Source organism: Pongo pygmaeus, chromosome 5, assembly GCF_028885625.2.
Source record: "Pongo pygmaeus isolate AG05252 chromosome 5, NHGRI_mPonPyg2-v2.0_pri, whole genome shotgun sequence".
Lineage (NCBI taxonomy): Eukaryota > Metazoa > Chordata > Mammalia > Primates > Hominidae > Pongo > Pongo pygmaeus.
The window spans coordinates 148,624,898-148,650,511 of record NC_072378.2 but is presented as its reverse complement, the minus strand read 5'-3'; positions in this window follow the sequence as shown (position 1 = coordinate 148,650,511).

Genomic DNA, 25,614 nt, shown 5'->3' with positions numbered 1-25,614 from the left:
TGTAAATTCTATGGGATCCAGGTCATTTTCAAAATGAAAACTTCTCGGAGCAATGTTGTATAAAAATCAGAATTATCATATGGTCCCCAAACCCTTTAAATACAGAGGACTTCTGCCTATTGACTGTGTTTTTAGTCTCACTCTGTTCCGTTTCAGATCTATTCACTTCCTTGCATACAGCTATGCAAAAGATATTTGTGCAAATGGTGGACATAAATTCAGTACTAAGCAAGCTCTGTTGAGGCTCTGTCATGTTGATACCAGTCACAAATGAAAGTAAAATTTTATTTTGAGGTTTAACCTTGTAAATTGCCCAAAAGCAATTTTTTATTTCCAGCTGATTTATTTGAAGAAAATAGGCTCAGATTTATTGGGCCTGTTAATAAAAAAATAATAATAAATGACCTCCTATCGTTTCTGCTGCTATTTATTGATCTCTTTCAAATTTAGCGAGCAATTCAATCTGCAGTAAGACGTGTTGAATGGAGTGGATTGCGAATGTAAAAATGGAATGAACATTTAGAAAGCATTTTCAAGTCCCAGAAAGTAGCTTTAATAAACGGGAATAAATTAAATTTACATAAGTGGAGGGAAAAAAGAGGGATTTTGTTTTAATGATGAACTACACAGAAATCATTTGTTAGATATGGGGTCTATTGGTCATATTTTATTTTATTTTATTTTTTGAGACACAGTCTCACTCTGTTGCCTAGATTGGAGTGCAGTGGCACGACCTCGGCTCACTGCAACTTCTGCCTCGTGGGTTCAAGTGATTGTCATGCCTCAGCCTCCCGAGTAGCTGGGACTACAGGCGTGTGCCACCATGCCTGGTAATTTTTGTATTTTTAGTAGAGATGGGGTTTCGCCATGTTGGCCAGGCTGGTCTGAAACTCCTGGCCTCAAGCAATCTGCCTGCCTCAGCCTCCCAAAGTGCTGGGATTACAGGCATGAGCCACCATGTCCAGCCCGAGCATTTTTTCATGTATCTGTTGGTATTGGCCACTTTTAAGAAATCAGCTCATAGAGTGGATTGCTGTAGTTCTGATGAGTGAAGCGTCCATCACAGTCTTTCATGCTAACTCTACCTTCAGAGACTTTCCTTAGAATAATCCCTTCTGACATCATTAGGGTAATTCACTCCTGTTTTCCCTGTCCAATCATTGCTATTACCACAACTACTAGTTCAACTAGTAGTGTAGTTGTAATAATATGAGTACTGCTATGGTTTGAATATGTCCCTCTAGAATTAATGTTGCAACTTAATTCTCATTGTGGTTGTATTAAGAGGTAGGATCTTTTGGGAAGTGATTGTCATGGATGATTAAGACCACCCTCATGAATGGATTAGTGCCTGGAGGGAACAAGTTCAGACCTCTTTGCTCTTCTGCACTTCCGGCATGTGAGCACATAGCGTTTATCCCCCTTTTTGCTCTTCTATCCCTTCTGCCATATGAGGATACAGAGTTGAAGGTGCCATTGAGGAAGCAGAGACGGGGCCCTCACCAGACACTGAAACTGTCTGTGCCTGATCTTGCACTTTCCAGCTTCCAGAGCTGTGAGAAGTAAATTTCTATCCTCTATAAATTACTGAGTCTGTGGTATTTTGTTACAGTGGCACAAACAGACTAAGAAAAATAGATTTGACTTCAAAATGAGAAGAATTATTGGAGGTGCTTTCCCAGGCTTAGATGAAGAGACCTCCAAATTGCCAAACCCACATGTATGTTTCAGTGCATGTCCTATTTCACCTTTGCTATAGTTGCCACTATCCACCATTCCATTCTTCTTGAAACTCTTTTGGCTTCCTCAATACCATGCACCATTTTGTACGTCACACTCCCATCCCGAACCCTCTCCTCAGGTTCCACTTGTGCTGTAAAGAGCCTCCTATGCACACGGGGAAACACCCAGGCCTGTAAGTCTAAACTCAGTCCATTTCCCCATCACCTGCACAGGCCATGAAAGCTGCCATTGAACCATTGCAGCAGGGTCTCAGTTGTCCCAAGCATGGACCAGATAGCAGGATGTGGGCTCAGAGTGGGTACATTCCCTTAGCTCTGCCAATTTTTTGCCCGAAAAGGAGGAGTAAGGCCAGAGGAGGGTCCCTTTAAGTGTGGAGCCAGAGTGAGGGCCCATCTCACCTGTATCTGTGTTGTTTGGGAGGATAAAGGTGACGGGTAACAGGTGAGAATCATGAGGCGTGTTCAGGGACTAGGGAAAAACGAGTTTGGAGGAGATAATGCATGCAGCTGAGTGGGAATCATCATAGCGTCAGAAGAATTTGAGGATAAAGACTTTGAACTTTGATCATAGTGGGAATGGGGAGGTCTGAATTCTTTTGCATAGGGGAAGAGATAATCAGACATTTCTGTGCAGGGTGGATGAGAAAATAGGAGAGAAAACAAAGAGATTGGCAAGGTTACTGCAAAGTTTAAGATATGAAGTAAAAAGAAGTGAAAGCAGAAAGGGGCTCTTGGAATTTCTACAATGAGGAGAGAATCAATTAGATGTAGGAGGTGAGGGAGATGGAGAACCTAGGCCAAATAGTTTCGCAAGATAAAATGTGGCCAGGCTGTTTGATTCCTGGGAAGGCTCTTCTCTTTCTGAGAAGTGAGGATGCTGTGTGGGCGTATTTTGAACACTGTTCCTATAACCAAGGCCAATCCTGGCTCCCATGAGCCTGTGGTCCTCCTTAAGGTCTTTCCAAGGAAGCCCCGTCCTTACCTCAGCACCCCCATCCACTTTCAGGCTTAGCATGAACATGCAATTTCAGCTCTGAGTTCTAAGTTATGCTCTTTTTGGATTGGAAGAGGGATATTTCAGAGTTTATAAAAATTCAAGATCCTTTTCATTAAGGATAAACAAATCCTTTCTGAGGCAGGCACACTAGCCAAGGTCGGATAAGGTTAAACTATCATCACAGAGAAGCAGAAGGGTTCACAAGGTGGTGTGGACTCTGAACTGCCTGGATTTAAATCCCTCTGACTGCGTGACCTACAAAGTCCAGAGCAGAACTTCTTCCAAAGTACTGCTAGCAGGAGTCAGTTTTCTGTCCTGATGTGGGAGCTGGGAGGGAGGAGGAAGCTCTCCCTCCAAGGTCCCAGCACTAGCTCTCCTTCTGTCACCAGAGCAGTGAGGACAAAGGCCAGGGAACTTTTTTCCTGCAAAAGTCAGATACCCACCAGCTTAGTTGCACTGGGGCAGCTGTGTTGTGTTAGAACCAACAAATTAGAGGAATGTCTCACTAAAGAAAATGAGCCCTGTAGATTTGTGCCATTCAACAGAAAAAGAACAGTTTTCTATTCCCCTTACTGAAGCGTAAAATAACTTTTGGCAAAAACCTCTGTCATCTTTACATGATAGGTTATGTTTTTGGGTTGGGGTCTTATTGTGTGACCATCTGTGGCGATGTGTTTACTAGCTGTTTGTCGCTGGTTCTTTTCTGCTCTTCCACTTTCCATGGTTGCTTGGCAGCTAAGTTTTTTTTTTTTTTTTTTTTTTTCATTTCATTTCAATCAGTGGCTCACAATTTCAAGCAGATGTTTTCAAAAGTGCTTGACTTTTAAGCAGAGTGTATGCAGTGCCCTCTTGGCAGTGTTGCTACACTCAGCCGTGAATCTGGTTTGCAAATGAGGGTGCTGGGGTGCCTGGGAACGGGAGCTTCTTGAACTACAAGTGCCCAAGATTGATTTTCTTTCTTTTTTTTTTTTTTTTTTTTTTTTTTTTTTTTTTTTTTGAGACAGAGTCTCATTCTTTTACCCAGGCTGGAGTGCAGTGGTGCCATCATAGCACACTGCAGCCTCAAACTCCAGAGCTCAAGTGATCCTCCTACCTCAGCCTCTCCAGTAGCTGGGACTAAAGACATACACCACCACACCTGGCTGATTTTTTTTTTTTCTTTTTTTTTTAGAGATGGGATCTCACTATGTTGCCCAGGCTGGTCTCAAGCTCCTGGCCTCAAACGATCCTCCCACCTCCCACTTTAGCTTCCTAAAGTGCTGGGTTTACAGGCGAGAGCCAGTGCGTCTGGCCTGAGTGTTCTAGATTCTTGACATCCTTCTTCAGGATATTGGTGCCTGGGCCTGCGCTGGAAGCATCTTAGCAGTTTAGACTGCCCTGGGTGTTTCCTGAGGGATACAGGCCCAGCACAGACTGTAAGGCTGGTGGGCTTTAGATTAGGAGGACCTGCGTTTGAACCCTGCCTCCACCACAGGCTGGCTGTGTGATCTGGATGATGTTCTCAGTTTTCCTGTCTGTAAAATGGGGATAAGAACAAAACAGTACCTCATAGGCTACTGTGAGGATGGAAAGTGATAACATGGTAAAGCACTTTGCTTCAATAACTGCCACTGGGTTATGGAGTGTCACTCAGCAAGCACACAGCACGTGCCAAACATAAGCAATATTCCTATCAAGATTTTTAAAGTCCTTACAACAATCCTATGCTATGCATATTATTATCACTGTGTTAAGGACAAGGCTCAGAGAGGTTAAATAACTTGCCCAAGGTGGCACAGCCAGTCTGGCTCCAGAGTCTGTCTAGGTTGCTATTCAGGATTAAGTGGGGCCATGTGGTCCATAATAAGCAGTGTGTACTCAGGGACTCAGCGTCAGGGACTAGCGGTAAGCGCTTTACAGCCCAGGATTTCATTTAACTCCATAACCTAAGTCTCTAGCAGTGCTTGGAGGGATGCTATTACTATCTTCCTAATAGAGATGAGAGACATTAGGCCGGGCATGGTGGCTCATGCCTATAATCCCAGCATTTTGGGAGGCTGAGGCAGGATGATCATTTGAGGTCAGGAGTTCGAGACCAGCCTGGCCAACATAATGAAACCCGTCTCTACTAAAAACACAAAAATTTGCCGGGCATGGTGAGCACCTCTAATTCCAGCTTCTCAGGAGGCTGAGGCATGAGAATTGCTTGAACCCGGGAGGTGGAGGTTGCAGTGAGCCGAGATCGCACCATTGCACTCCAGCCTGGGAGACAGAGTGTGACTCTGTCTCAAAAAAAAAAAAAAAAAAAAGAAAAAGAAAAAGAAAAAAGAGATGAGGTCAGGGAGGGAATATGCTGCTGAGAGAGGCTGGCTTCAGCACTGGCACCTCAACCTCTTTCTCTGCACTGTGGGACACTCTCCCCACCATTCAGGGCTGGACGGACCTGACTGGTCGTCTCACACAAATGTCCCCAGATGCCAGCGGTCTTCCTGGAGACACAGGAGTTAGAACCAACATGTCCTGACTCCAGCCCATTGTTTTTTGTTTTTGTTCATGGTATTAGAATAACAATATCATTTGCCACTGTAAGTAATTCAATATGCTTCATGTTGTTTCCGCCTCCAGCCAGTCTTATCATAATAAAAAGTTACCAAAATAAATAAATATTAAAAACCCAATTTGCACAAGCACAACGAAGTACAGAAGTCCAAGTAAGCAAGAAATCCGAGTATTTCTCTTTAGACAATAAAAGTAGTAGGAAAAAGAACAGAAGCTAAAATGTGATACAAGTAGATGTGGAAAAGTAATACTATAAATTCCTTCATGTTGTCCATATTCTAGAAACTTAATGTCTACTGCTACGTATTAGAAGGTATTGCTGGTATAGTTCTGCCAGGGAAAAGGTTTTCTTTTATAAAAAGAAGTTAGGACACTTTGGGAGGCCGAGGTGGGCAGATCACTTGAGGTCAGGAGTTCAAGACCAGCCTGGCCAACATGGTGAAACCTCGTCTCTACTAAAAATACAAAAATTAGCTGGGTGTGGTGGGAGCCTGTAATCCCAGCTACTTGGGAGGCTGAGGCAGGAGAATCACTTGAACTCGGGAGGTGGAGGTTGCAGTGAGCCAAGATCTCACCACTGCACTGCAGCCTGGGTGATAGGGCAAGACTCTTTCTCAAAAATAAATAAATAAATAAATAAAATAAAATAAATAAAAAAGTAGATATTTCTGCCAGCTCTGCCCACTATACACCATAGCAAAATTTTAGTGCTGTGGAAAAGTTGCAGCAAGCACAGCAAGTTGACTCTAACTGATTTTACAGTTGAACCTGACGTCTGGGGATGCGATGAAACGACACCACAATTTATCATCAGAAATAAGATAGTCATTACAATGTTGCTTTCTATGATACCTCGTACAGGGCTGTTTATTACTGAGAATCCCATTTTTAAAGGTTTTAAAATATTACAAGTTCCCTCATTAGCAGTCTGGCAAAATGTCTGCATCTGTCCTCATGAGGATAATCTTTTTCCCCCTCCAGGGCACCCATCCCAAATAGAAGAAGCCCAGAGTGTTAGCTTTTGCTGAGCCAAGTTGTGCAAGACTTATTTAGCGTGATTTAAACATATTAGGTCTTATCAACCTTTCCTTTTCTAGAATGACTGCCTCAGTGGGACATAGATTTTGAAATTTTATAAGTTTCACAAGAAACTAACATTTGCACACTTTGGCCAAACTAAGAAAGGTAATGACTGGGTTTCCTACCGGTTTCCAAATGGGGTTGTTTTTTTCCAGATGCTTATTGAATTTCAGTTGGAATAAGACAGGTGGTTTTAGGCCGAAAGCAATTTAAAGCTGACAAAAACATAAAGCGAGGTGAGTGGCCCTTCTCACAGGGAGCCTGTCCAGGTGCTGGCAGAACCCCTCACAGTCTTCTGTCCAACTCTCTGCAGGGCCAAGTGACAGCATGGCAGAATTCCCATGATGATCCCAGATGAACCAGGCATCTCTGGGCTCCTGGGTACCGGGGCGATAGGAACGAGCCCGCCAGACTCCTCAGAATGTTTTGTTCTGGAATAGCTCTTCTACGTCCATCTACCAGTGATGACTACCAGTGATGCCAGGGCAGGGATGGCCCCAGAGTGCAAGCAGGTGCAAGGAACACAGTCATTTTCTTTGTCTCCTGTTTCAGCTCAGTTCAGCAGAAACACATTGAGCCCCTATAGACTGCTATACAGTATAAAAAAGCTGTTGGTAATAAAGGCATGAAATCTCATGTCATGCAAAGCACTATGGCAACATAAGACTTGCCTCCCCGCTCCCTCATCCAAGCACGAATTCTCTAATATATCAGAGCTGGGAGAAATACCAAATATACAGCTTGGCACATTTTGGGGCTCAGTTGTATTTAGGCCCAAACAATGCTGGAGAGGGATCTGGTGGGAGAATAGAGCTGGGAAATCATTATTATTCTGAGAGGTAATATTGATGAGAGAAAACACATATTGAACTAGACACTGTCCTAAGTGCTTTACATGCATTATCTCAATTAATCCTTAAAGCTCCTCTATGGGGTAATACTAATTTTAATGTCAGAGAATGAAGTATAGAGATATAGAGTAACTTACCTGTAGTTATATAGCAGAAAAGTGGTTCAGTATCCAAATCCAGGTTAAATTAACTACAGAGTTCAAGAACCTAACCATTTTCACTCAACTGCATGTATCATTTCATCTTATATTATTAACACGTGCAAAATGAGGGGCATACAAGCATTTTGTACGAACATGCCTATTTTTTTAACTTCACGTCAACATGCACGCACCATCAGTTTCTGTCAATTACCAAATGCACAAATCAGAATTAGACCTTAGTCCAGTGTCATGAGCGATGGATACTCCTGTCAGAAAAAAGCCAGCCTGAATATATTGCACTTGGTGCGGAGTGACAGAACTGTCATAAAGGTAATCATGTAAAAACCCCAATCTGCCATTATCAACTTTCTGAATTTCTGAGAAGAAGCTGTTTTCTGTGTTGGCTAATGGCGAACACGCTTCTTCTATTCATCATTTCTAGTTTTATACTCTTGGGAGCAGGTTATCATAACTATCAAGCAGAGATATAAAAGACTAGGAAACATTTAGTTTTAGAAAATAATGGCTTAGAACCCTAGTAAATCAAAAGAGCAAGGGGAAAATAAACTAGACAGTTAAGATGCCAGCTGGAGATTTTTTATAGTGGGGCCCTGACAGTGGTTTGCAAGTTTAGTATTGCAGATGATGAAAAGGAACCTGCCTAGGAGATCCAAAGTCTCCAAGCACATACTGACCAGAGATAATGACGAGATCCTGGACTGAAAGTGACCTCTAATCTACTGCCTGTTTTCAGGACTGACCAGTTGGTTGTTTATAAGAGCAGAGAGGTCAAAAGAACTGTAAGGATTTAATAATACCTGTATGGGTAATTTTCTTGAGAAATGAGAATAATCACCTGAGCCTCCCTTCCCCGTGCTTTTCTCAACACTTTAAACACACACACACACACACACACACACACACACACACCCTTTGGCTAGGGAATTCCAGGCTTCTACAGCAATTACATCTCCACAGAATCATTGACATATTAATTGAAATAATCTTGACTCTTTCCAGTTGAACTGTTTTTTGCTATTAATTTTGTCATGGAAAATTTACGTATTCCATAAAAATGGAGAACAGAGATTCTTCATCTGGGGTTCGTGGGTAGGAGCCTCTGAAATAGAGTGAAAAATTTAGTCTGGGGCGGTCTCTGTGCAATATCTCACGGAGAGGGTTCTTCTCATCAAGTTTGCAAAGGAATTGGAGACTGCTTAAAGTTTTAAAACTATGGTCTTAGGGGTCTTCTCATGTATCTGAAAGACACTAGAGTTTTTACAAAAATTCGATTTCACTCTAACTCAGCATTGCTAGAACTGCATGCTGACAGGAGGCTCTAGTCCAGCAGTTGTTTCTTTTTAAATAAAACCCAAAATAACTGTGGGAGATGTCACAGGCAGGGGCAGGAGAATGTAAAAGGAGGATCACAAGCTATCTTGTTCTTACCAGGAGAAGCTTAGTGATGTCCCTGAGTCCCCTCCCCTGAAGCCTTTGCTTGCTGCTCTACTGTCCCCATCAGTGGACTGCATGGCTCAGGCACAGAAACTGGGTTCAAGCCTCACTCTGTTACTTTCCACTGGTTGTGGGACCTGGGTCAAATAAACGCCCCTCTATCTTACTTTTTTCATCTACAAAATGAGGGAAATAAACCTTCCTCTCAAGATTCTTGTGGGGATTAAATGAGATAATGAGGAAGTGAGTGCGTGACACACAGTCCACTGTCAGAAACCCTTGAGAATAGATGTGTTTAGAAATTCAGGCTTTGGAGTTTCAAACATGTAATTCTATTCTTATCTTCTCTATTATATAATACCACCTGCATCATCCATAATCAGATATACGCATATTTCTGTAGCAAAATGGTAAGAATAGTCACATTAAGAGAGAGGAATGAAGATTACAGACAGCCTTACGTCAATTCGGGACCGGTTTTGCCACTAAAAATATTCAGCTTTCAGAGCATCTTGGACTTTGAGAAGAAGCAATTATAGATGTCTTTTGTCAACAATTGTTGGTTGAATCCTACTTTCTTCAGCCCCCAAGGTCCTAATTCTTAATCACTGTTGAGTCACCAACCTTGGCCTGTCCCCATATTCCCTATCTCTTGGCATCAGCGCTGCCCCATGGCTGTACCTGCTTGCTGGGTGTATTTCTCCTACCTTCATGCTCATTTTGCACAGTGTCCTGCTTAATCTGGTGGCTTCTTTTTCCTGCCGATGCTCTGGGTGAAGATGATTTCCCTCTTCTCCCGGCTCTCCTAAACTCCCAATTCCCTGGGCAACCCTTCTGGTGACAGCTCCACTATTCCAGGGCTGTCTGCTGCCCAATGTATCCTCGGGGAGCTATCAAAGTGTCTCCCAGTGACGCTGGTTGGTTCACTGGCTAGAAGAACACTCTTTTCCTGAAGCTGAGAGGGGACATTCCTCAGTCCCACCCAAGTATGCCCGAGAGCGGCTTCCAGGTGGCTTGACGATGACGCAGCAGATCCTCTTGAGGCCAGCACTCCTGGCTTCTCTTCCCTATTCTAGAGTGTCCTGAAAGAAGGAACGTGGGGGTTCCAGCATCCATATAACAGCTGCTTCCAGTGCATGGTGGCAGTCATGACAGGGAGCAGCCATCACAGGCCACCCACATCATAGCACCTGGCTGTGGGGATCATGCAGTGTATCACTGGTGTAGTGGAAAGAGCACGATGAGACACACAGGGGCTTCAATTCCAGCTCTCTCACATACTGTGTGAACTTGGGCACGTTACTTTAAATTTTCTGGGCCTCAGCTATGAAATAGGGACTAACCTATATAAATGCCCCAATAAATAACTGGTACCTTCCTTTAGTGCTTTTTTTTTTTTTTTTTTCTTTGAGATGGTGTCTTGCTGTATAGCCCAGGCTGGAGTGCAGTGGCGCAATCTTGGCTCACTGTAACCTCCACCTCACACGTTCCAGCAATTCTCCTGTCTCAGCCTCCCAAGTAGCTGGGATTACAGGCACGTGCCACCACACCTGGCTAATTTTTATATTATTAGTAGAGATGGGGTTTCACAATGTTGGCCAGGCTAGTCTTGAACTCCTGACCTCAGGTGATCTGCCCGCCTTGGCCTCCCAAAGTGCTGGGATTACAGCTATGAGCCACCATGCCCAGCCTCTTTTAGTGCCCTTCAAAAGGCTTTTCTTTGCCAGCCCTGGAGACCCACAAAGGGTAGGAACCTGTCTTCTCTTTGTATTTATTCCTAGCACAGGGTCTGGTCCACAGCGGACAGGTAATAAACTGTTGAATGAATCACTGGATGAATGTAATTGTTTCTGAGGTAGGTAGCACATCTTTAGTTGCTCCTAAATCTGATATCCACTATTTGATAAGAGGCCACAAGGTTGAGGATGGCTGGGCCATAGTTTCATAATCCAAATAACCATATTTCCCTTGGATATGGATAACAGAGTTAGACTGTTACAAGCTCTTCCACTCAACGTTTTCTTTTTTAACAGAACTTTATATTTTATATACTGAGCAACGAATCCCAATAACCAACATGAAAGTGTTCCATTTCAGAAAAAATGTCCATTTAGAGCAATATTTAAAGATCTACTACAATTCTATACCTTTGTCACAAATCTTCAACTACTAGTAATTAGAGCTCAATTAATCCTAACATTCCCTTGGGTTCAAGCAGATTATAATGACCAAACCAACTCTGAAAGGTTTTGTAGACCTCAAGATTCATCCAGGGTATCACATAGGTTTTGGGAATTAAGACACCTTGGATTTAAAAGCCATTCAAGGAGCTCTATATTTAATTATTCCCCAACTCTCTTGGAACAGAGGAAAAAACCAAATGACTTTTAACTCATTAATATAGACAGCAATGATATTGTTTTTGCAGTATTTATTTATTTATTTGAGACAAAGTCTTGCTCTGTTGCCCAGGCTGGAGTGCAATGGCGCGATCTCGGCTCACTGCAACCTCCACCTCCTGGGTTCAAGCAATTCTCCTGCCTCAGCCTCCCAAGTAGCTGGGATTATAGGCATGTGCCACCATGTCTGGCTAGTTTTTCTATTTTTTTAGTAGAGACAGGGTTTCCCCATGTTGTTAGTCAGGCTGGTCTTGAACTCCTGACCTCAGGTAATCCGCCTACCTTGGCCTCCCAAAGTGCTGGAATTACAGGTGTGAGCCACCATGCCTGGTCTGTTTTTGCAGCATTTTCAATTAATCTCAGTTCCTTTATCTGTAAAAGGGGCATCAGCAGTCTTTACCACGCTGTGTGAAACATCCTGGTGACACAGTTGGCTTGGCCACTGTGAAAAGTCATAGCTCTTGGGTGGAGCATTACTGTAATATACTGCCAAAGGCCCTTTTCAGTGCTGATGTTTCATAATTTCAATATGTGGTCAAGCCATAAACGAAGATTATGTAGGGCTTTTGCTTACAATCTACGTTTTCCTTTCTGTCTGATGTTTAATTTTGCTATCTCTGAAAGTCACGTTGGGGAAAAAAATACACTGTGTGTATGTGTTTCATTTTTCTTAGAGCACACTCTTTCTTTTTTGCCTATAACAGAGTAAAACCAAAGACAGTCTCCAAGGGTGATCACTATGACTAGAATCCTAGTAAGACAGGGGAAAGATCAGAGAGGAAAAGAAGCTGAGGTTAGATGCAACCAGAACAGCCAAGCTTGAAAGAGGGAGGCATACGGGTTGAGGAGCCCTTCACCATTCTGAGAGGTGTTAAAATGCATTTCTCCCAGAGAGTACATGGATGCTGGATACAAAATCTGCTATTCCAGAGGCTTGAGATATAGAGAGGTAAGATGCTTGGTACGGCTGACAACGGGTGAGGACAAAGAGGGGAATAAAGATGTGTAAATTGCTCACACTGGCCTGTGTGGCCCAGCACTTCTTCCAGGACTCAAGAACACATGTACACTTGATTTAACCAGGCCCCAGATACTTCTTCCCACAAAAAGAAAAACTCCTATGAATTTCTCTTCTCTGTTCATTCCCTCTTTATTTTATTCAATAGAATGTTAAATTTTGCCTGAGTAGAGGTGCGCAGTCACATAGATGAGTCTGCTTCATCTCTTCTGATGGCAAGAGGCAGTGTGTGGGAGATGAGAGCAAGAAGAAACAGCTTTTGATTAATATTTCAGTTACAGGACGGGAATTCGGCTATGAGATGAAGGTGTATTACGGAATAGCTCCCAGACAAATATATTTTGTCAGTTCATCTTGAATCATCTGGCATCAGATTCACGCTGAATCAAAATTCAGGTGATTTATAAAGGCACATTAAGTTCTGTTAGTATTAATGGGAAATATGCATGTGTATCAATACATGCATTAGTGGAGACAGATTCCCTGAAGGGTTTTTGCTTTGGGGCGAAAGCTACTATTTGTGCCTTTTGTGCAATAGAAGTAGAATTGTGCCTGTTGAATAAGTGTTCAATATCTATGCCCAGCAGAAAAAGGCCTTATTTTTAAAGATGCAAATAAAACAGTATTTTATATTTGTAATTAAAGGCAAATGTCCACATCTTATTACTGCTATTTAGAATTTGTCATTTAGGATTTATTGTTATTAGTAACCGTATTCAGTCAGTTTCTATATAGTTGAAAGAGTAGTCGTTTAGTCCTTTATTCCCATGTCAAACATGAAGAAATAGGTACAGTTTGGCCTATTTGATTTATATAGAAAGGCATTCCAGAAGTAAAATAACAAACAGTGTCAGAAAAGACAATTTCTCCAATTCACAAAACAAGAAAAAGCTAAACCTATCCCCCGTTCATTTTCTGGGGGTGGGGAAGCAAAAGTTTAAGTCAAATTAGACGCAACAGAAATGCCACGATTTATTACACTTTTATCAATAATAATGATATCAGCTGCTAAGAAAAGAAAAATCCAAAATGGCTTAACCTCCTAGGAGGTTTATTATTTCACAATAACAGTTCTGCTATGCTGTTAAGGACCCTGTCCCCTCTTCCCATCCACCATCCAGAGGTCATGCCTGTACTTCAAGGGTGACAAATGGCTGCTGTAGTTTCTGACTTCATTGTGAACCCAACAATGCCAACGGAGGGAGAAGGATCATGTCCTGTGCATCTCTTCTTATCAGTAGGAATGTTTTCCGAATAGTCCTTTAGTAGACTTCCCTTAGCATCGCACTGGCCAGCATTAGGTCACGTTCTTCTTCCAAAATCATTAAGCGACTAGAGAAGAGAAATTCCATGATTGGCTTAATGAGTTTTACCATCCCATCCCACGAGCTCCATATTGTGTTGCCGTCCTGAGCTTATGGTCTCCCTGAAGAGGCTGGGCACCACACCAAATGGGGGCTCAGCTGATGAGGAAGCAGGAAGAGGTGCGGCAGGAATGGATGGATGGTCATCCACGTGTGTGCTGCACAAATGTGTGCCATTGCTGTGATCCTTAAAGGTCTACTTAAATGCGGTCATGGGTCTCCGGGGCCTCACTGGACTGATGAGAGAGCGCCAGGTTTTGTCATGAATTTAATTCAATACCATCAGGTTCACAGACTTGAATACTAAAGTCTGGGTACTCAAGCCAGCTCAAGCACAGTTTCTGAGCTCAGCAGGTAAATGACAAATGACTGAGCAGATGGCTTACACTGAACCAGAATCTTGACTCTGACTCACAAATGTTTTAAAAGGGACAAAGAGGAGAATGTTCAGGAAATAAAATATTAATACAGTTTAGATGTTGGGTATTCTTCCATAACTGAAAAGCAGGGGCAAATGAATCCATCTCTTCATTCTGTCTGTGCCCGCGCACCCCCCAACATCTCGAGGCAGCACACGGGGCTCCTGTATTCTCTTTGTGTGTCCTTCTGTCATACGTCCTCCCAGAGCCTTCTTTCACACTAAGGTATAAACAACTAATAGCAGCTTAAAAGTATCATCATTTCACTAATAAGCCTGGCTGTGTGGCATAATAGAACTGAGGGAAAGGGAAATAATTTTAGAACTGATCAGGATGGAGATCTAGAACCTAAGAGGACTGTCATCAGTCTAACTCACAGCATCCAGAGCTGCCCTGTTCAGTCTGGTAGCCACTAGCCACATGAGTCTATAGAGTTTACATTTAAATGATTTAAAATGAAATAAAAGGAAGAATTTAGTTCCTAAGTCACATTGGCACATTACAAATGCTCAGTAGTTACTGCTCCTATTGGGTATACTGAGCTGGCAAATGCAGAGACCGGACATTTCCATCAGCATGGGAGGAGCCAGGGGACAGTGTTGCTCTGGAGGACATGGAAAATCAGGGTGGGACAGATAGTGCTGTTCCCAGGAAAACCCAATGTAATGGGATGCTCTGCCAATGCTTAATTTGGTTGGGAAGCTCTGGTTGGCTCATCCATTTTGGAGCAGGAGCCTGGAGAGGGGCTGGGTGTCAGTGGGTGGACAGTGAGCAAACAAAAAACTTTGAACAGAGGGGGCACATTTGTGCTAGGGATTGACCCAATTATTAACTCCACAGGGAACACTAGAGGACAAGGCTGAGGACAGCAAAATGCCTGGAGTTGGTGGAACATGAACAAGCTGAATTTTTTTGTAATGCATAATGTATTTATGTTAATGTGTGTGTGTGTGTGTGTGTGTGTGTGTGTGTGTTTTGAGATGGAGTCTCACTCTGTTGCTTAGGCTGGAGTGGAGTGGCACGGTCTTGGCTCACTGCAACCTCCACCTCCCGGGTTTAAGCGATTCTCCCATCTCAGCCTCCTAAGTAGCTGGTATTTCAGGCACCTACCATCACGCCTGGCAAATTTTTGTATTTTTAGTAGAGATGGGGTTTCACCATGTTGGCCAGGTTGGTCTCAAACTCCTGGCCTCAGGTGGTCCGCCTGCCTTGGCCTCCTAAAGTGCTGGGATTACAGGCGTGAGCCACTGCACCTGGCCTGTTAATTTGTATTAATGTAAATTTTCTATTTATGGCAAGTTATATTGGTTTTATGCTAGTGACATTAAATTTCTTAAATATACAGCTATCAAAATTTCAAAGGAAGTAAATTTGAAGAAAAATATTAGATGAAAACTAGTACTAGTGAAATGCAATATGGGATAAAGTTTCATATCGTTTGCAAAAGACTGAGCTTTGAGAAACCCTGATTCAAGGCAACAGGATCTGCTATGAAGGTATGTTTCTAGGTGGGGCTGACTTCTCCATCAGGTGCTCTAGGCATAGCACCGACAGCTGGCATGTTCTAGGCTTAGCAGGTTAATGACAATACAGCAAAGGCCCATGAAAATATATTAATAAATTTTCTCTTAAAGAGATTAAGTCAGGAAAAAAATAAATGGCAAAGAAAATGTTTTAATTATTTATCTTTATGCTGACATTTGTAAAATGCAACTTTCTATATGTATATTTTTACAAAGGAAGGGGTTCTTGAAGGCAAAAGTGCCTAAAGCCCATGAAAATCATAATGCAGCCTATTCCTAGGCAAACCGGGAAGGAACCTCTGAGGCAATGGAATGCAAAAAGATAGAGCTTGCTCAGCTGCACCCACAGTGGGTAGGGGTGGAGATGCTGGATTTGAGCAGGAGGGCATCAATACAATCAGAGAGCAATGCTCCATGTGTGCTCATCTGCTAAGTATGGCACAGGCTCAGGGCAGGTCAGCAGACAGGGTGCCCAGGGCTTAGTCTAGGCCCACCAGACAGCAGGCTTAGGATAGTTGGATTAGTCACCACTTTTGTGACGACTACCTGCTGGTCAGAATTGGTTGGGGGAGTGGTGGTCAGAGCTGAGTCTTCAAGGTGAAGTTCTTCTGGGGACTAGGGAAAGGCAAGGATGGGAAAGGCAGGACTTAGGGCATCCTCTATTAGGAAGACCTATTAGGACTACTTAGCCCTGACATTACAGGGGTATAGAGACAAACACCTACTTGGCCTGAGTCAGGCCAATTATGATGATAAGAAACACAGAAGTGAGAACCAGAGACACACATAACGCAACCCCTAAATACAAAAAGGGACTTGGGAATGCTGGCAGATATTGCTTTTGGAAAAAAGAAGTTTATGAAAAAATTATCTAATGCACCCTGAAGGCAAAGGCTGATGGGCAACTAAGCGCAAGGCCCAGTTAAGGCTGACCTGAGACCTCTTGACAAGTTCGGGGACGACAGAGGTATAAGAGCCATTTCAAGTCGAAGGAGAGTGGTTAAAGGCCAGGTATGCGGACCACTTCTATAATATCTCATAGTTGCTCTCTTGTTGCCGAGCGAGGTGAATGACATTGATAAATTGCCCCATTATAACTGGTGATAAAAGCAGCAGGTACTTAAAGGACTGACCAATAGACATCTGAAAAGACAAATGACTGCTTGAAGACGACTGATACAAGTTGGAAATCAGCGATACCCATTGTGAGGAGAACAAGACAAAGCATGCTGGACAGAGATAACACCCCAATCTCCTGAATGCCCATTGATGTGGGTCACCTGACAACCTTCTCAGAAAAAAGTCTTAATTACTAATAACATATGTGAAAACACCCTGAGGACCATGACAGCTCATGCAAATGTAAGGTATTATTATGATTCAACCAACTGAAGTGTTGAAAATTAAAGCAATTTTATATACTTTCATTTGGGGCACAAGTTTTGGGGCATTTGGTTAGGACTTTTTTTTTTTTTTTTACTAAATGGTCTGGATACTTACTATAGTGATGTGTAGAATCAGCATAAACAGTTTTTTTTTTTTTTTCCAGAAGGAGTTTCACTCTTGTCGCCCAGTCTGGAGTGCAATGGCATGTTCTTGGCTCACTGCAACCTCCACCTCCTGGGTTCAAGCGATTCTCCTGCCTCAGCCTCCTGAGTAGATAGGATTACAGGTGCCTGTCACCATGCCTGGCTAATTTTTGTATTTTTAGTAGAAATGGGGTTTCACTACATTGGCCAAGCTGGTCTTGAACTCCTGACCTCAGGAGATCTGCCTGCCTCGGCCTCCCAAAGTGCTGGGATTACAGATGTGAGCCACTGCACCCAGCCAAGAGTTTTATTTTTCAAAAACCTCCAACTTTTGGGGGAGACTCAGAATGGCTATGTAATGAAAAAAGTCTTGCAGATAATTCTTCCCTGTGAAATTGGTCTCTTTTGTACTGTTGATTGTGGCGGTTTCTATACAGCAGCATCTAGCACCTATTCCGCAAACCACTTCCTTCTTAAACCCCAAGGGTTTCTTCAAACCGCATTCAAATGATCTGTAGAAAGTGTTACCCTACACTTTCCATTACATCAGAGCCTTGCCAAGCGGCTCAAGAGGGATTCATCAACTGCTGCCATGTCCCCATGTGTCTGATTAGCCACAAATACATAATGAATGTGGTTCTGCAGTGTAGGAAGCCGCGGTGGAGAACTGCAGCAAAAATTCCCGGCAATTTTTCTGGCAGCTGTCATCAGTCAACAAAACCCAAACTGACACCTTCAGTTGCCAACAGTTTTGGGTAAAACACACGCATGTTCCCAATGTACAAGGGCCACAGGTTGAGGGTAAGGTTAAACGATAGAGTTTCTCTACTGGATGGAATGGAAGAAGATAGCAAAGTGAGCTTTTGTGATATTAATAAAGAACCTAATGGATTAATGGAAGGGACTGCTATGTAGGTTTCTGGTGAGTAACCGGTGATGCTGTGAAAGCTATGTGTGGCATCCAATAGTTAGCCCATTTTTACTTCAAGAAAACTCATTCTCATGCTCTGCAGCAGCTGCTACTGTTTGGATTATGAATAGTTATAAGCCAGATGGTGTGGCAGAAAGGACTCACACATATTTTCACACGGACAAATATTATTATTCCAAAACATAAACATGTCAATATAAGTGTTTTTTCTCCTGGGAGAAATCCAGCCCCCGATCTCAGTTATAAGAAAATGACTCACTCTGTATGTGCAAAAATTACCTGCCAAGGTTATTATTGGAAGAAACCCACACCACAGCGTTCCCCAAGTTTTCCTTTCCTTATTCGTAGTCAGCTGCATTTAATGTGATAAAGGAGAAACAGAAAGGAAGGGAGGGAGAGAAGACGGGAGGAAGGAAAAGAAGGAAAAGGAAGAGAGTGAATGAAGACATGAGGTAAGGAAGGGGAAAATCACTGTCCCTCCACCCCAGAATTCTCATAATGGTGACAGCAGTGTGTTGGCCTGGGGATTATAATACCAAATACCTGGTGACCAAAACTAGAAGGCAAAGATGGAAAAGATGGAATCAGGCCATTTAGACACAACAGTGAAGGATTCTTCTGAAGCATACTTCCAGCTCTTTCTCTGATTTTATTTGGAATGTTTCAAGGACAAAGAGTCCATCACAGTCAAGTCAATATAGTTCTCATAACAATGTATCCATATTTCCCATTTCTTAATTTTTCTTAATTTGGTCTTGTTACTTTTTCCTGTCATTTCAATTTTTCTATATTCTTTCTTTCTTTTCTGTTTTTGTTTTGTTTTGTTTTTTTTGACAGAGCCTTGCTCTGTTGCATAGGCTGGAGTACAATAGCACGATCTCTGCTCACTGCAACCTCTGCCTACCGGGTTCAAGCGATTCTTGTGCCTCAGCCTCCTGAGTAGCTGAGATTACAGGCACATGCCACCATGCCTGCCTAGTTCTTGTATTTTTAGTAGAGACAGAATTTCGCCATGTTGGCCAGGCTGTTCTGGAACTCCTGACTCAGGTGATCTGCCTGCCTCGGCCTCCCAAAGTGCTGGGATTATAGGCATGAGCCACTGCTCCTCGCCTTATATTCTTTCTTTCCCCAGAAATTCCTATGATAAGCTTTTCTTCACAAGAATCTTCCACTCTTGGTGCCAGATATTTTGTAATCAATCCTAAACCCTCCTTCTTTATCTCTCTTCCTGCTAAGCCTTGGTCATTGCCTTCTAAGACTTCTTGCCTGGTTTTCCAGCCTCCTGGCAGCCCTCCTGTCTCCTAGCAGGGTGGACCAGCCCACCAGGGCTCAGGGAGGGCAGACCTGGGGTGATGTGTGCAGGAGGAGATGGAAAGGGTGAGTCCAGCTGCAGTCCTTGGATGTCTTTTTGCTATGTGGGCCCTGTGGGTCAGCTCTTCTAACGTGGAACCAGCGCTGTGTCCTACTGAGAAAGGCACACTAGGAAGTTCTGTCCTGGCAGGCAATGTTAGAGTTGGCTTCCATTGTAGAGTCGTTTTTAGTGGGTCCTCTCTTTTGGCGTACAATTGCAGGTTTACTACCTACAAGCGAACAATTCACCTAGCATCCTGACTTTCATTCTTTGGAGTTCAAATAACAGATAATTAAAAAAAAAAATTGAATCCAGCATTTGTCTGTTGCTTGACCACCCTGCTGCATGTACACCCTTCAGCTCCAGGACCACACGTGGTCAGGCTGGTAAGTATAAGTGGGTGACTCCGTGGGGGCTAAGAGATAATATGGGCTGGGTGAACTGGAGGATATACACCTTCAATAGCATTCAAGCTAAAATGCCTCACAGCCTTGTGCATTCCCACCGGAGAACATCCGCAGGCTGTGTCCAGCCTCAGGGCCACTAGTGCGCAATCCCGGCTCAGCAACCCTCCACCCTTTATGTTCAAGCACATCCCCATTTCTTTTATTTTTGTGGCCTCCCCCGGCAGGACCCACTCCATCTGTTCTCCATTATCCTCAGGCTGTTTGTCTCAATGTCACTTCCACTGGTCCTGGTTCAGATCCTTGGTATCACGAACACCCTCTAGGCCTTCGACAGGCCCCAGGAGCCTTCTGGGCACCCCAGAGCAGTCTCTTCTCTAAGGAAAGCATTCTGGATTTCTGCAGCTGTTCCATGGGTGATAAATTTTGAGCTCTAGGACAGCAATTCTCAAAGTGTGCCTCCGAGATCAGCAGTATCGGCATTGCCTGGCAACTTAGAAAAATGCAAATTTGGGGGTCCCACCCTAGGCCACTGAATCAGAAACTCTGCGGGGAGATGCACAGTAGTGGGCCCAGCAATCTGTGTTTTAATCGGCCTTCCAGGAGATTCCACTGCAGGGACAAGTTTGAGAATCACTGCTCTATTCAGTTGGTCCCACCCTGGATGGCAATGAGCTTTGGTTTGCCTGTATCCCTCTTAAATTTCACTCCCTAAAACGAAACCTTAACCCCCTTATTCATTTTAGAGGAACATAGGGGCATTACGCAGACAAAATTAGATAATACCTAGCACAGTTTCTAGCACATGCTAAATTTGCCATACATGTTAATTTTTATGATCGTGTCATCATTAACATTATTACATCAGTGTGGTCCAAGGTCAAATGACCATTTTATGTACAGTAACCTTCTACTATCACTCTAAGAGTCAAATATCTCTACAGTGTTTTTATCTCTCATTTACAGCTCACATATTTACGTGGTAGATGGAAATGCAGAATCTGTATTGAATACACAGCATAAGTGATAGGGCTGAAACTTCCTCACCAGTGGAGAGGAAGTGATCTTGTCACATCAGCCAGAAGTTCTAAGAGCTTGAGGAGGAGGAAGAAAGTTTCCCCAGAATAAAAGAAAGCAGTCACAGAGGTATAATTTCTTTGAGGAGGACACGGGTGGAGTAGTGAAAGGAAAGATCAAAAATTAATTTTAAAGCTTCCCTATATTTCAAAGAACACAGAGAATCTCTCTTCTACGTCTGTCCTCCAATTGTAAATGCCCTGTAAAATCTCCATCCTTCTTCCACTTTAGACAAAAGGCTATCTTGAGTGTTACAATGCAAAAAGTAGAAATGCCAGCCTGTGCGAGGTCTGTTAAAATTCACTCAGTAAAGAATTCAGACTTTCATTAAAATAACTACTAAAGGAGAGCCAATGACCTTCACATTGTTCAAGAGCCACACCAATCACCTCGCCTTGGCACGCACTTGGATCTCTTGCCAGGATTTCAGCAGGTGTTTTCTGAATTGCATCCAGAATCACACTGGACAGAAACACAGCAGAGGTCGCCGAAGCCACATCAATAATGATAAGCAGATGATCGCGGCCCCCTCCCGCTAGCCCTGTGAGCTGCAGAGATCAGAGCACCGCTGAGTCTGTGGGAGGCAGCGCAGCCTCGAGCTTCTAGCCAACAGCCAATGTCATTTTAACGTATTCAAGACAGACTGGCTGAACCAACGTTTCAGGCTAGAGTTCTAAAGACACAAAATGAGGTTAGGAGAGGAAAGTGAACAGGAAAATACACACGGATTTTTTTATAAGTAACTTTCATTTAGAAATTTGGGACATCTTCAATACAAATGCTTAAAATGCTATAATCACAAAGGCCATATTTGCAAGTCCACTTTTAAATTTTTTAACCCAATAAAGTATAATCAAAGGAAAAAGCTAATTCTGAAGTATGTTCCTTCTTGGCATTGTAAGTAGCAAGTGCAATCACTTAAAATACAATTCCATCAAGGGTAGCAGATGAGAAATACTACTATTCTGGGTTTTCTCAGATTCTGGCTCTCAGGGTGACCTATTCAATATCCCTCAGTTGATATTCAGAATATCAATTTTGACTGATGAGCATCTTCACACATGCTGGTCTTTGCCTGTCTCCAGGTTGCCTTTTCTTTTCTCCTTCCTTCCTTCTTCCTTTCCTCCTTCTTTGTTTCTTCTTTCTCTCTCTCTCTTTCTTTCTTCCTTTTTCTTCCTTTTTCTCTCTTTCTTTCTCCTCTCTCTCTCTCTCCCTTCCTTTCTTTCTCTTTTCTTTTTCCCAAGACAAAGTCTTGCTGTGTCACCCAGGCTGGAGTGCAGTGGTATGCTCAGAGTTCATCACAGCTCAAACTCCCGGGCTCAAGCAGTCCTCCTGCCTCCGTCTGCTGAATAGCTGGAACTACAGGTGTGCACCATCATATCTAGTTAATTTTTAAACTTTTTGTAGAGATGGGGTCTCACTATGTTGCTCGGGCTGGTTTCAAACCCCTGGTCCCAATTATCAACCTTTTGGATCCTGTATTCGAGAAACAACTACAGTCCTCAAAAGGAGAGAAAAGGGAGGGAGGCCTTATAGCAAAGCTCAGTTCTTTTTTTTTTTTTTTCTTGAGATGGAGTCTTGCACTGTTGCCCAGGCTGGAGTGCAACGGCATGATCTCAACTCACTGCAAACTTTGCCTCTCGGGTTCAAGTGATTCTCCTGCTCAGGCTCCTGAGTAGCTGGGCACCCACCACCATACTCAGCTAATTTTCGTATTTTTAGTAGAGACAGGGTTTCACCATGTTGGCCAAGCTGGTCTCGAACTCCTGACCTCAGGTGATCCGCCTGCCTTGGCCTCCCAAAGTGCTGGGATTACAGGTGTGAGCCACCACGCCTCGCCAGCAAAGCTCAGTTCTCATCCCCGTACTGATAGCAGCCTCTTGGGAAATACTGAAAAAGTTACTTAACTTCTCTGTGCCTCAGTCTCCCTTCTTTGTAAAATGAGGGATTAGTTAAATCAGGGGTCACAGCTGAAATATTCACAGGCCCCAATAAGTACTCAAAATGTAGGTAAGGAGGAGAACACTTGCCCTGTCTACAGGGGACAGCTATACTCAGCACTAGCTGATAATTGTCATCTTTTGATTCTGTTTCAAACAAAACAAAACAAAACAACAACAAAAAAACTGTCCCTGGATTGTTATGTGAAAATGTCTTAATTTTAAATATTTGCTAAAAATGTAAATAAAACAACAACAATTATAAAAACCATATGTAGGTCAAACAGAACATGTTGATGACGTTTTAGAGTTCTTGCCTTCAGTGATTCAAAATTTCTCCTGAAGCCTGTCTAAGACCTGTCAGTCTAAACATACAACATCTTGATTTTCATCATTTGTGTTCCAGATGTGGTGGCTTGCTTCCCCTTTCAAAACATCAGATGGACTGTGTACCTCTTTTTCCTGTATGTAGCACACACTTTATTTATGTCAAATATAACTATGTACATGCCTAGAAAAGTTAATCATCTTGACCTGAAGTATGCTGCCAAGTAGCCAAATATCAGTGGGCAGCTACCTTAATATGAATAAAGACAGAAGGGAGAGATGGGAGAAGCCCACAAACTAGAAATAAAACTAAGTCAGGGTATTAGTCCATTTTCACACTGCTAGAAATAAATACTCAAGACTGGATCATTTATAAAGGAAAGAAGTTTAATTGACTCACAGTTTCACATGGCTGGGGAGACCTCAGGGAACTTACAATCATGGCGGAAGGCAAAGGAGAGGCAAAGACCTTCTTCACATGGCAACAAGAGAGGGGAGTGAGTGAAGGGGAAGAATCCCCTATAAAACCATCAGACAGGCACGGCGGCTCATGCCTGTGATTGCAGCACTTTGGGAGGCTGAGGTGGGCCAATCACTTGAGGTTAGGAGTGTGAGACCAGCTTGGCCAACTTGGTGAAACCCTGTTTCTACTAAAAATACAACAATGAGCCAGGTGTGGTGTTGGGCAGCTGTAATTCCAGCTACTCTGGAGACTGAGGCAGGAGAATCACTAGAACATGGGAGGCGGAGGTTGCAGTGAGCTGAGATCGCACCACTGCACTCCAGCCTGGGTGACAGAGCGAGACTTCATCTCAAAACAAAACAAAAACAAAACCCACCAGATCTTGTGAGAACTCACTCATTATCAGGGGAACAGCATGAGGAAAACCACCCTATGATCCAATCACCTACCTCCCTCGATACCTGAGGATTACAATTAGAGATAAGACTCAGGTGGGGACACAGAGCCAAACCGTATTGGTCAGTGAGGAAGAAAGAGGAAAAATGTTTCCTGTTCATCAAACGGTAGCTGAGGAGCAGATCCTAGGAAAATGACCCTCAGAAGCATGAGTCCAGCTGTGAGGAGGGAGAAGCTTTGAGGGAGCAGAATGCTCCAGGTGGCAGGAGGGTGGCCTCCAAGAGAAATTTTGGCCTGAACTCTCAGGATGGGGACTGATAACCTGGAAAATTTTCTAGAAAGGGCTTGGTTAACTCAAGGGACAGGGAGGGAAGTATGAGACAGGTTTGCTGGTCTTAGGAGTAAATCTATGGAAAATAATTAGACTCCTCTCTTATCCTGAGCAACAATAGACTGCTGTCTGCAGAAGATATCCATAAGGTGCTGACTTGGTGTAGTTTGTATCCTACACAATCCTATCAGCCGACTGGTGTTTCATGTTTTTCCTCAAAGATATGTTTTTCTCCTTACTCCGCTTGTACCACACTGGTCTGGGGCCATTGCCATCTCATGTGTAGGTCCTGTAACAATAGCTTTCTGACCAGCCTCTAGAATCTTCAGAATCCAGTCTACCTTGCCAGACTCATTTTCCCTAAATGCTGCCTTTATCAAGTCATTCTACTGTTCTGACTCCTTCCATGGCGCCCACGTCCTACCCAGTCTAAGATCTTCTGCTTGGCCTTCAAGACTCTCCAGGATCTGCTCAATTCTCTGTCTTTCCCCAGTCCCTCACACCCATTTCCTGTTCAATCACTCAGTAGTATCCTGTCACCAGAGGCGTTTCTGCCTCCTGGCATTTACTCGACACCATCCCCTTCATCTGGGTGCCTATCCCTCTCCTTTTCAAATTCTATCCATCAGTTTCCATCATGAAACCTTCTTTGACTCTTCTGGGCCTCCCAGACTTCCCTGACTTCAGACTTGCTATTCCACTTAATTTCTGAATCATGCCCTCTGCCACTCAATTATATATTATTCTGTTCTCTAATTGTTTCATGGATGTTTGTGTTGTCTCACAATTATATTTTGACCTTCCTGAGTCAAGATCACGTCTTCTTCCTCTGTATTCTCCATAGAAACAGTGGATTTAGTCATAGAGGCTGGGCTCGATGAGCACTTGCCTGATGCTTCAATGAGGCAGGTATTCAGATGAGCTCACTGGGAGAAAGAGGATGGTGGCAAAGAAAGATGGCTGGGGTCTCTTGGGAGGAGATGATCAGAGAGGACTATGCAGAGAGTTACTACTGTCCACTTTTCCCAAATAATCATGCATGGCCATCATGCTCTTTCCTGCCTGCACTTTCATATATGGTTCTTGCTTGTTGAAGTTGTGCTAGGTTGAATTGTTGCACTGGGTTGTATGCAAGGGGAGACCTGATCCACCAACTGTCCTGGACCAGCACATAGCCTTGAGACTTAAAGCTGCACTTGGAGGCAAGCTTCTGAATTTGAGCTCCCAGGGGTTACTATTATCCTCTTTGAGAGAAGCATGATCCAGTTATGTCTGACATGGAAGTGAACTTCTAAGTGACTCCAATATTCTGCAAGAGTGAAGACATTCAAGAACT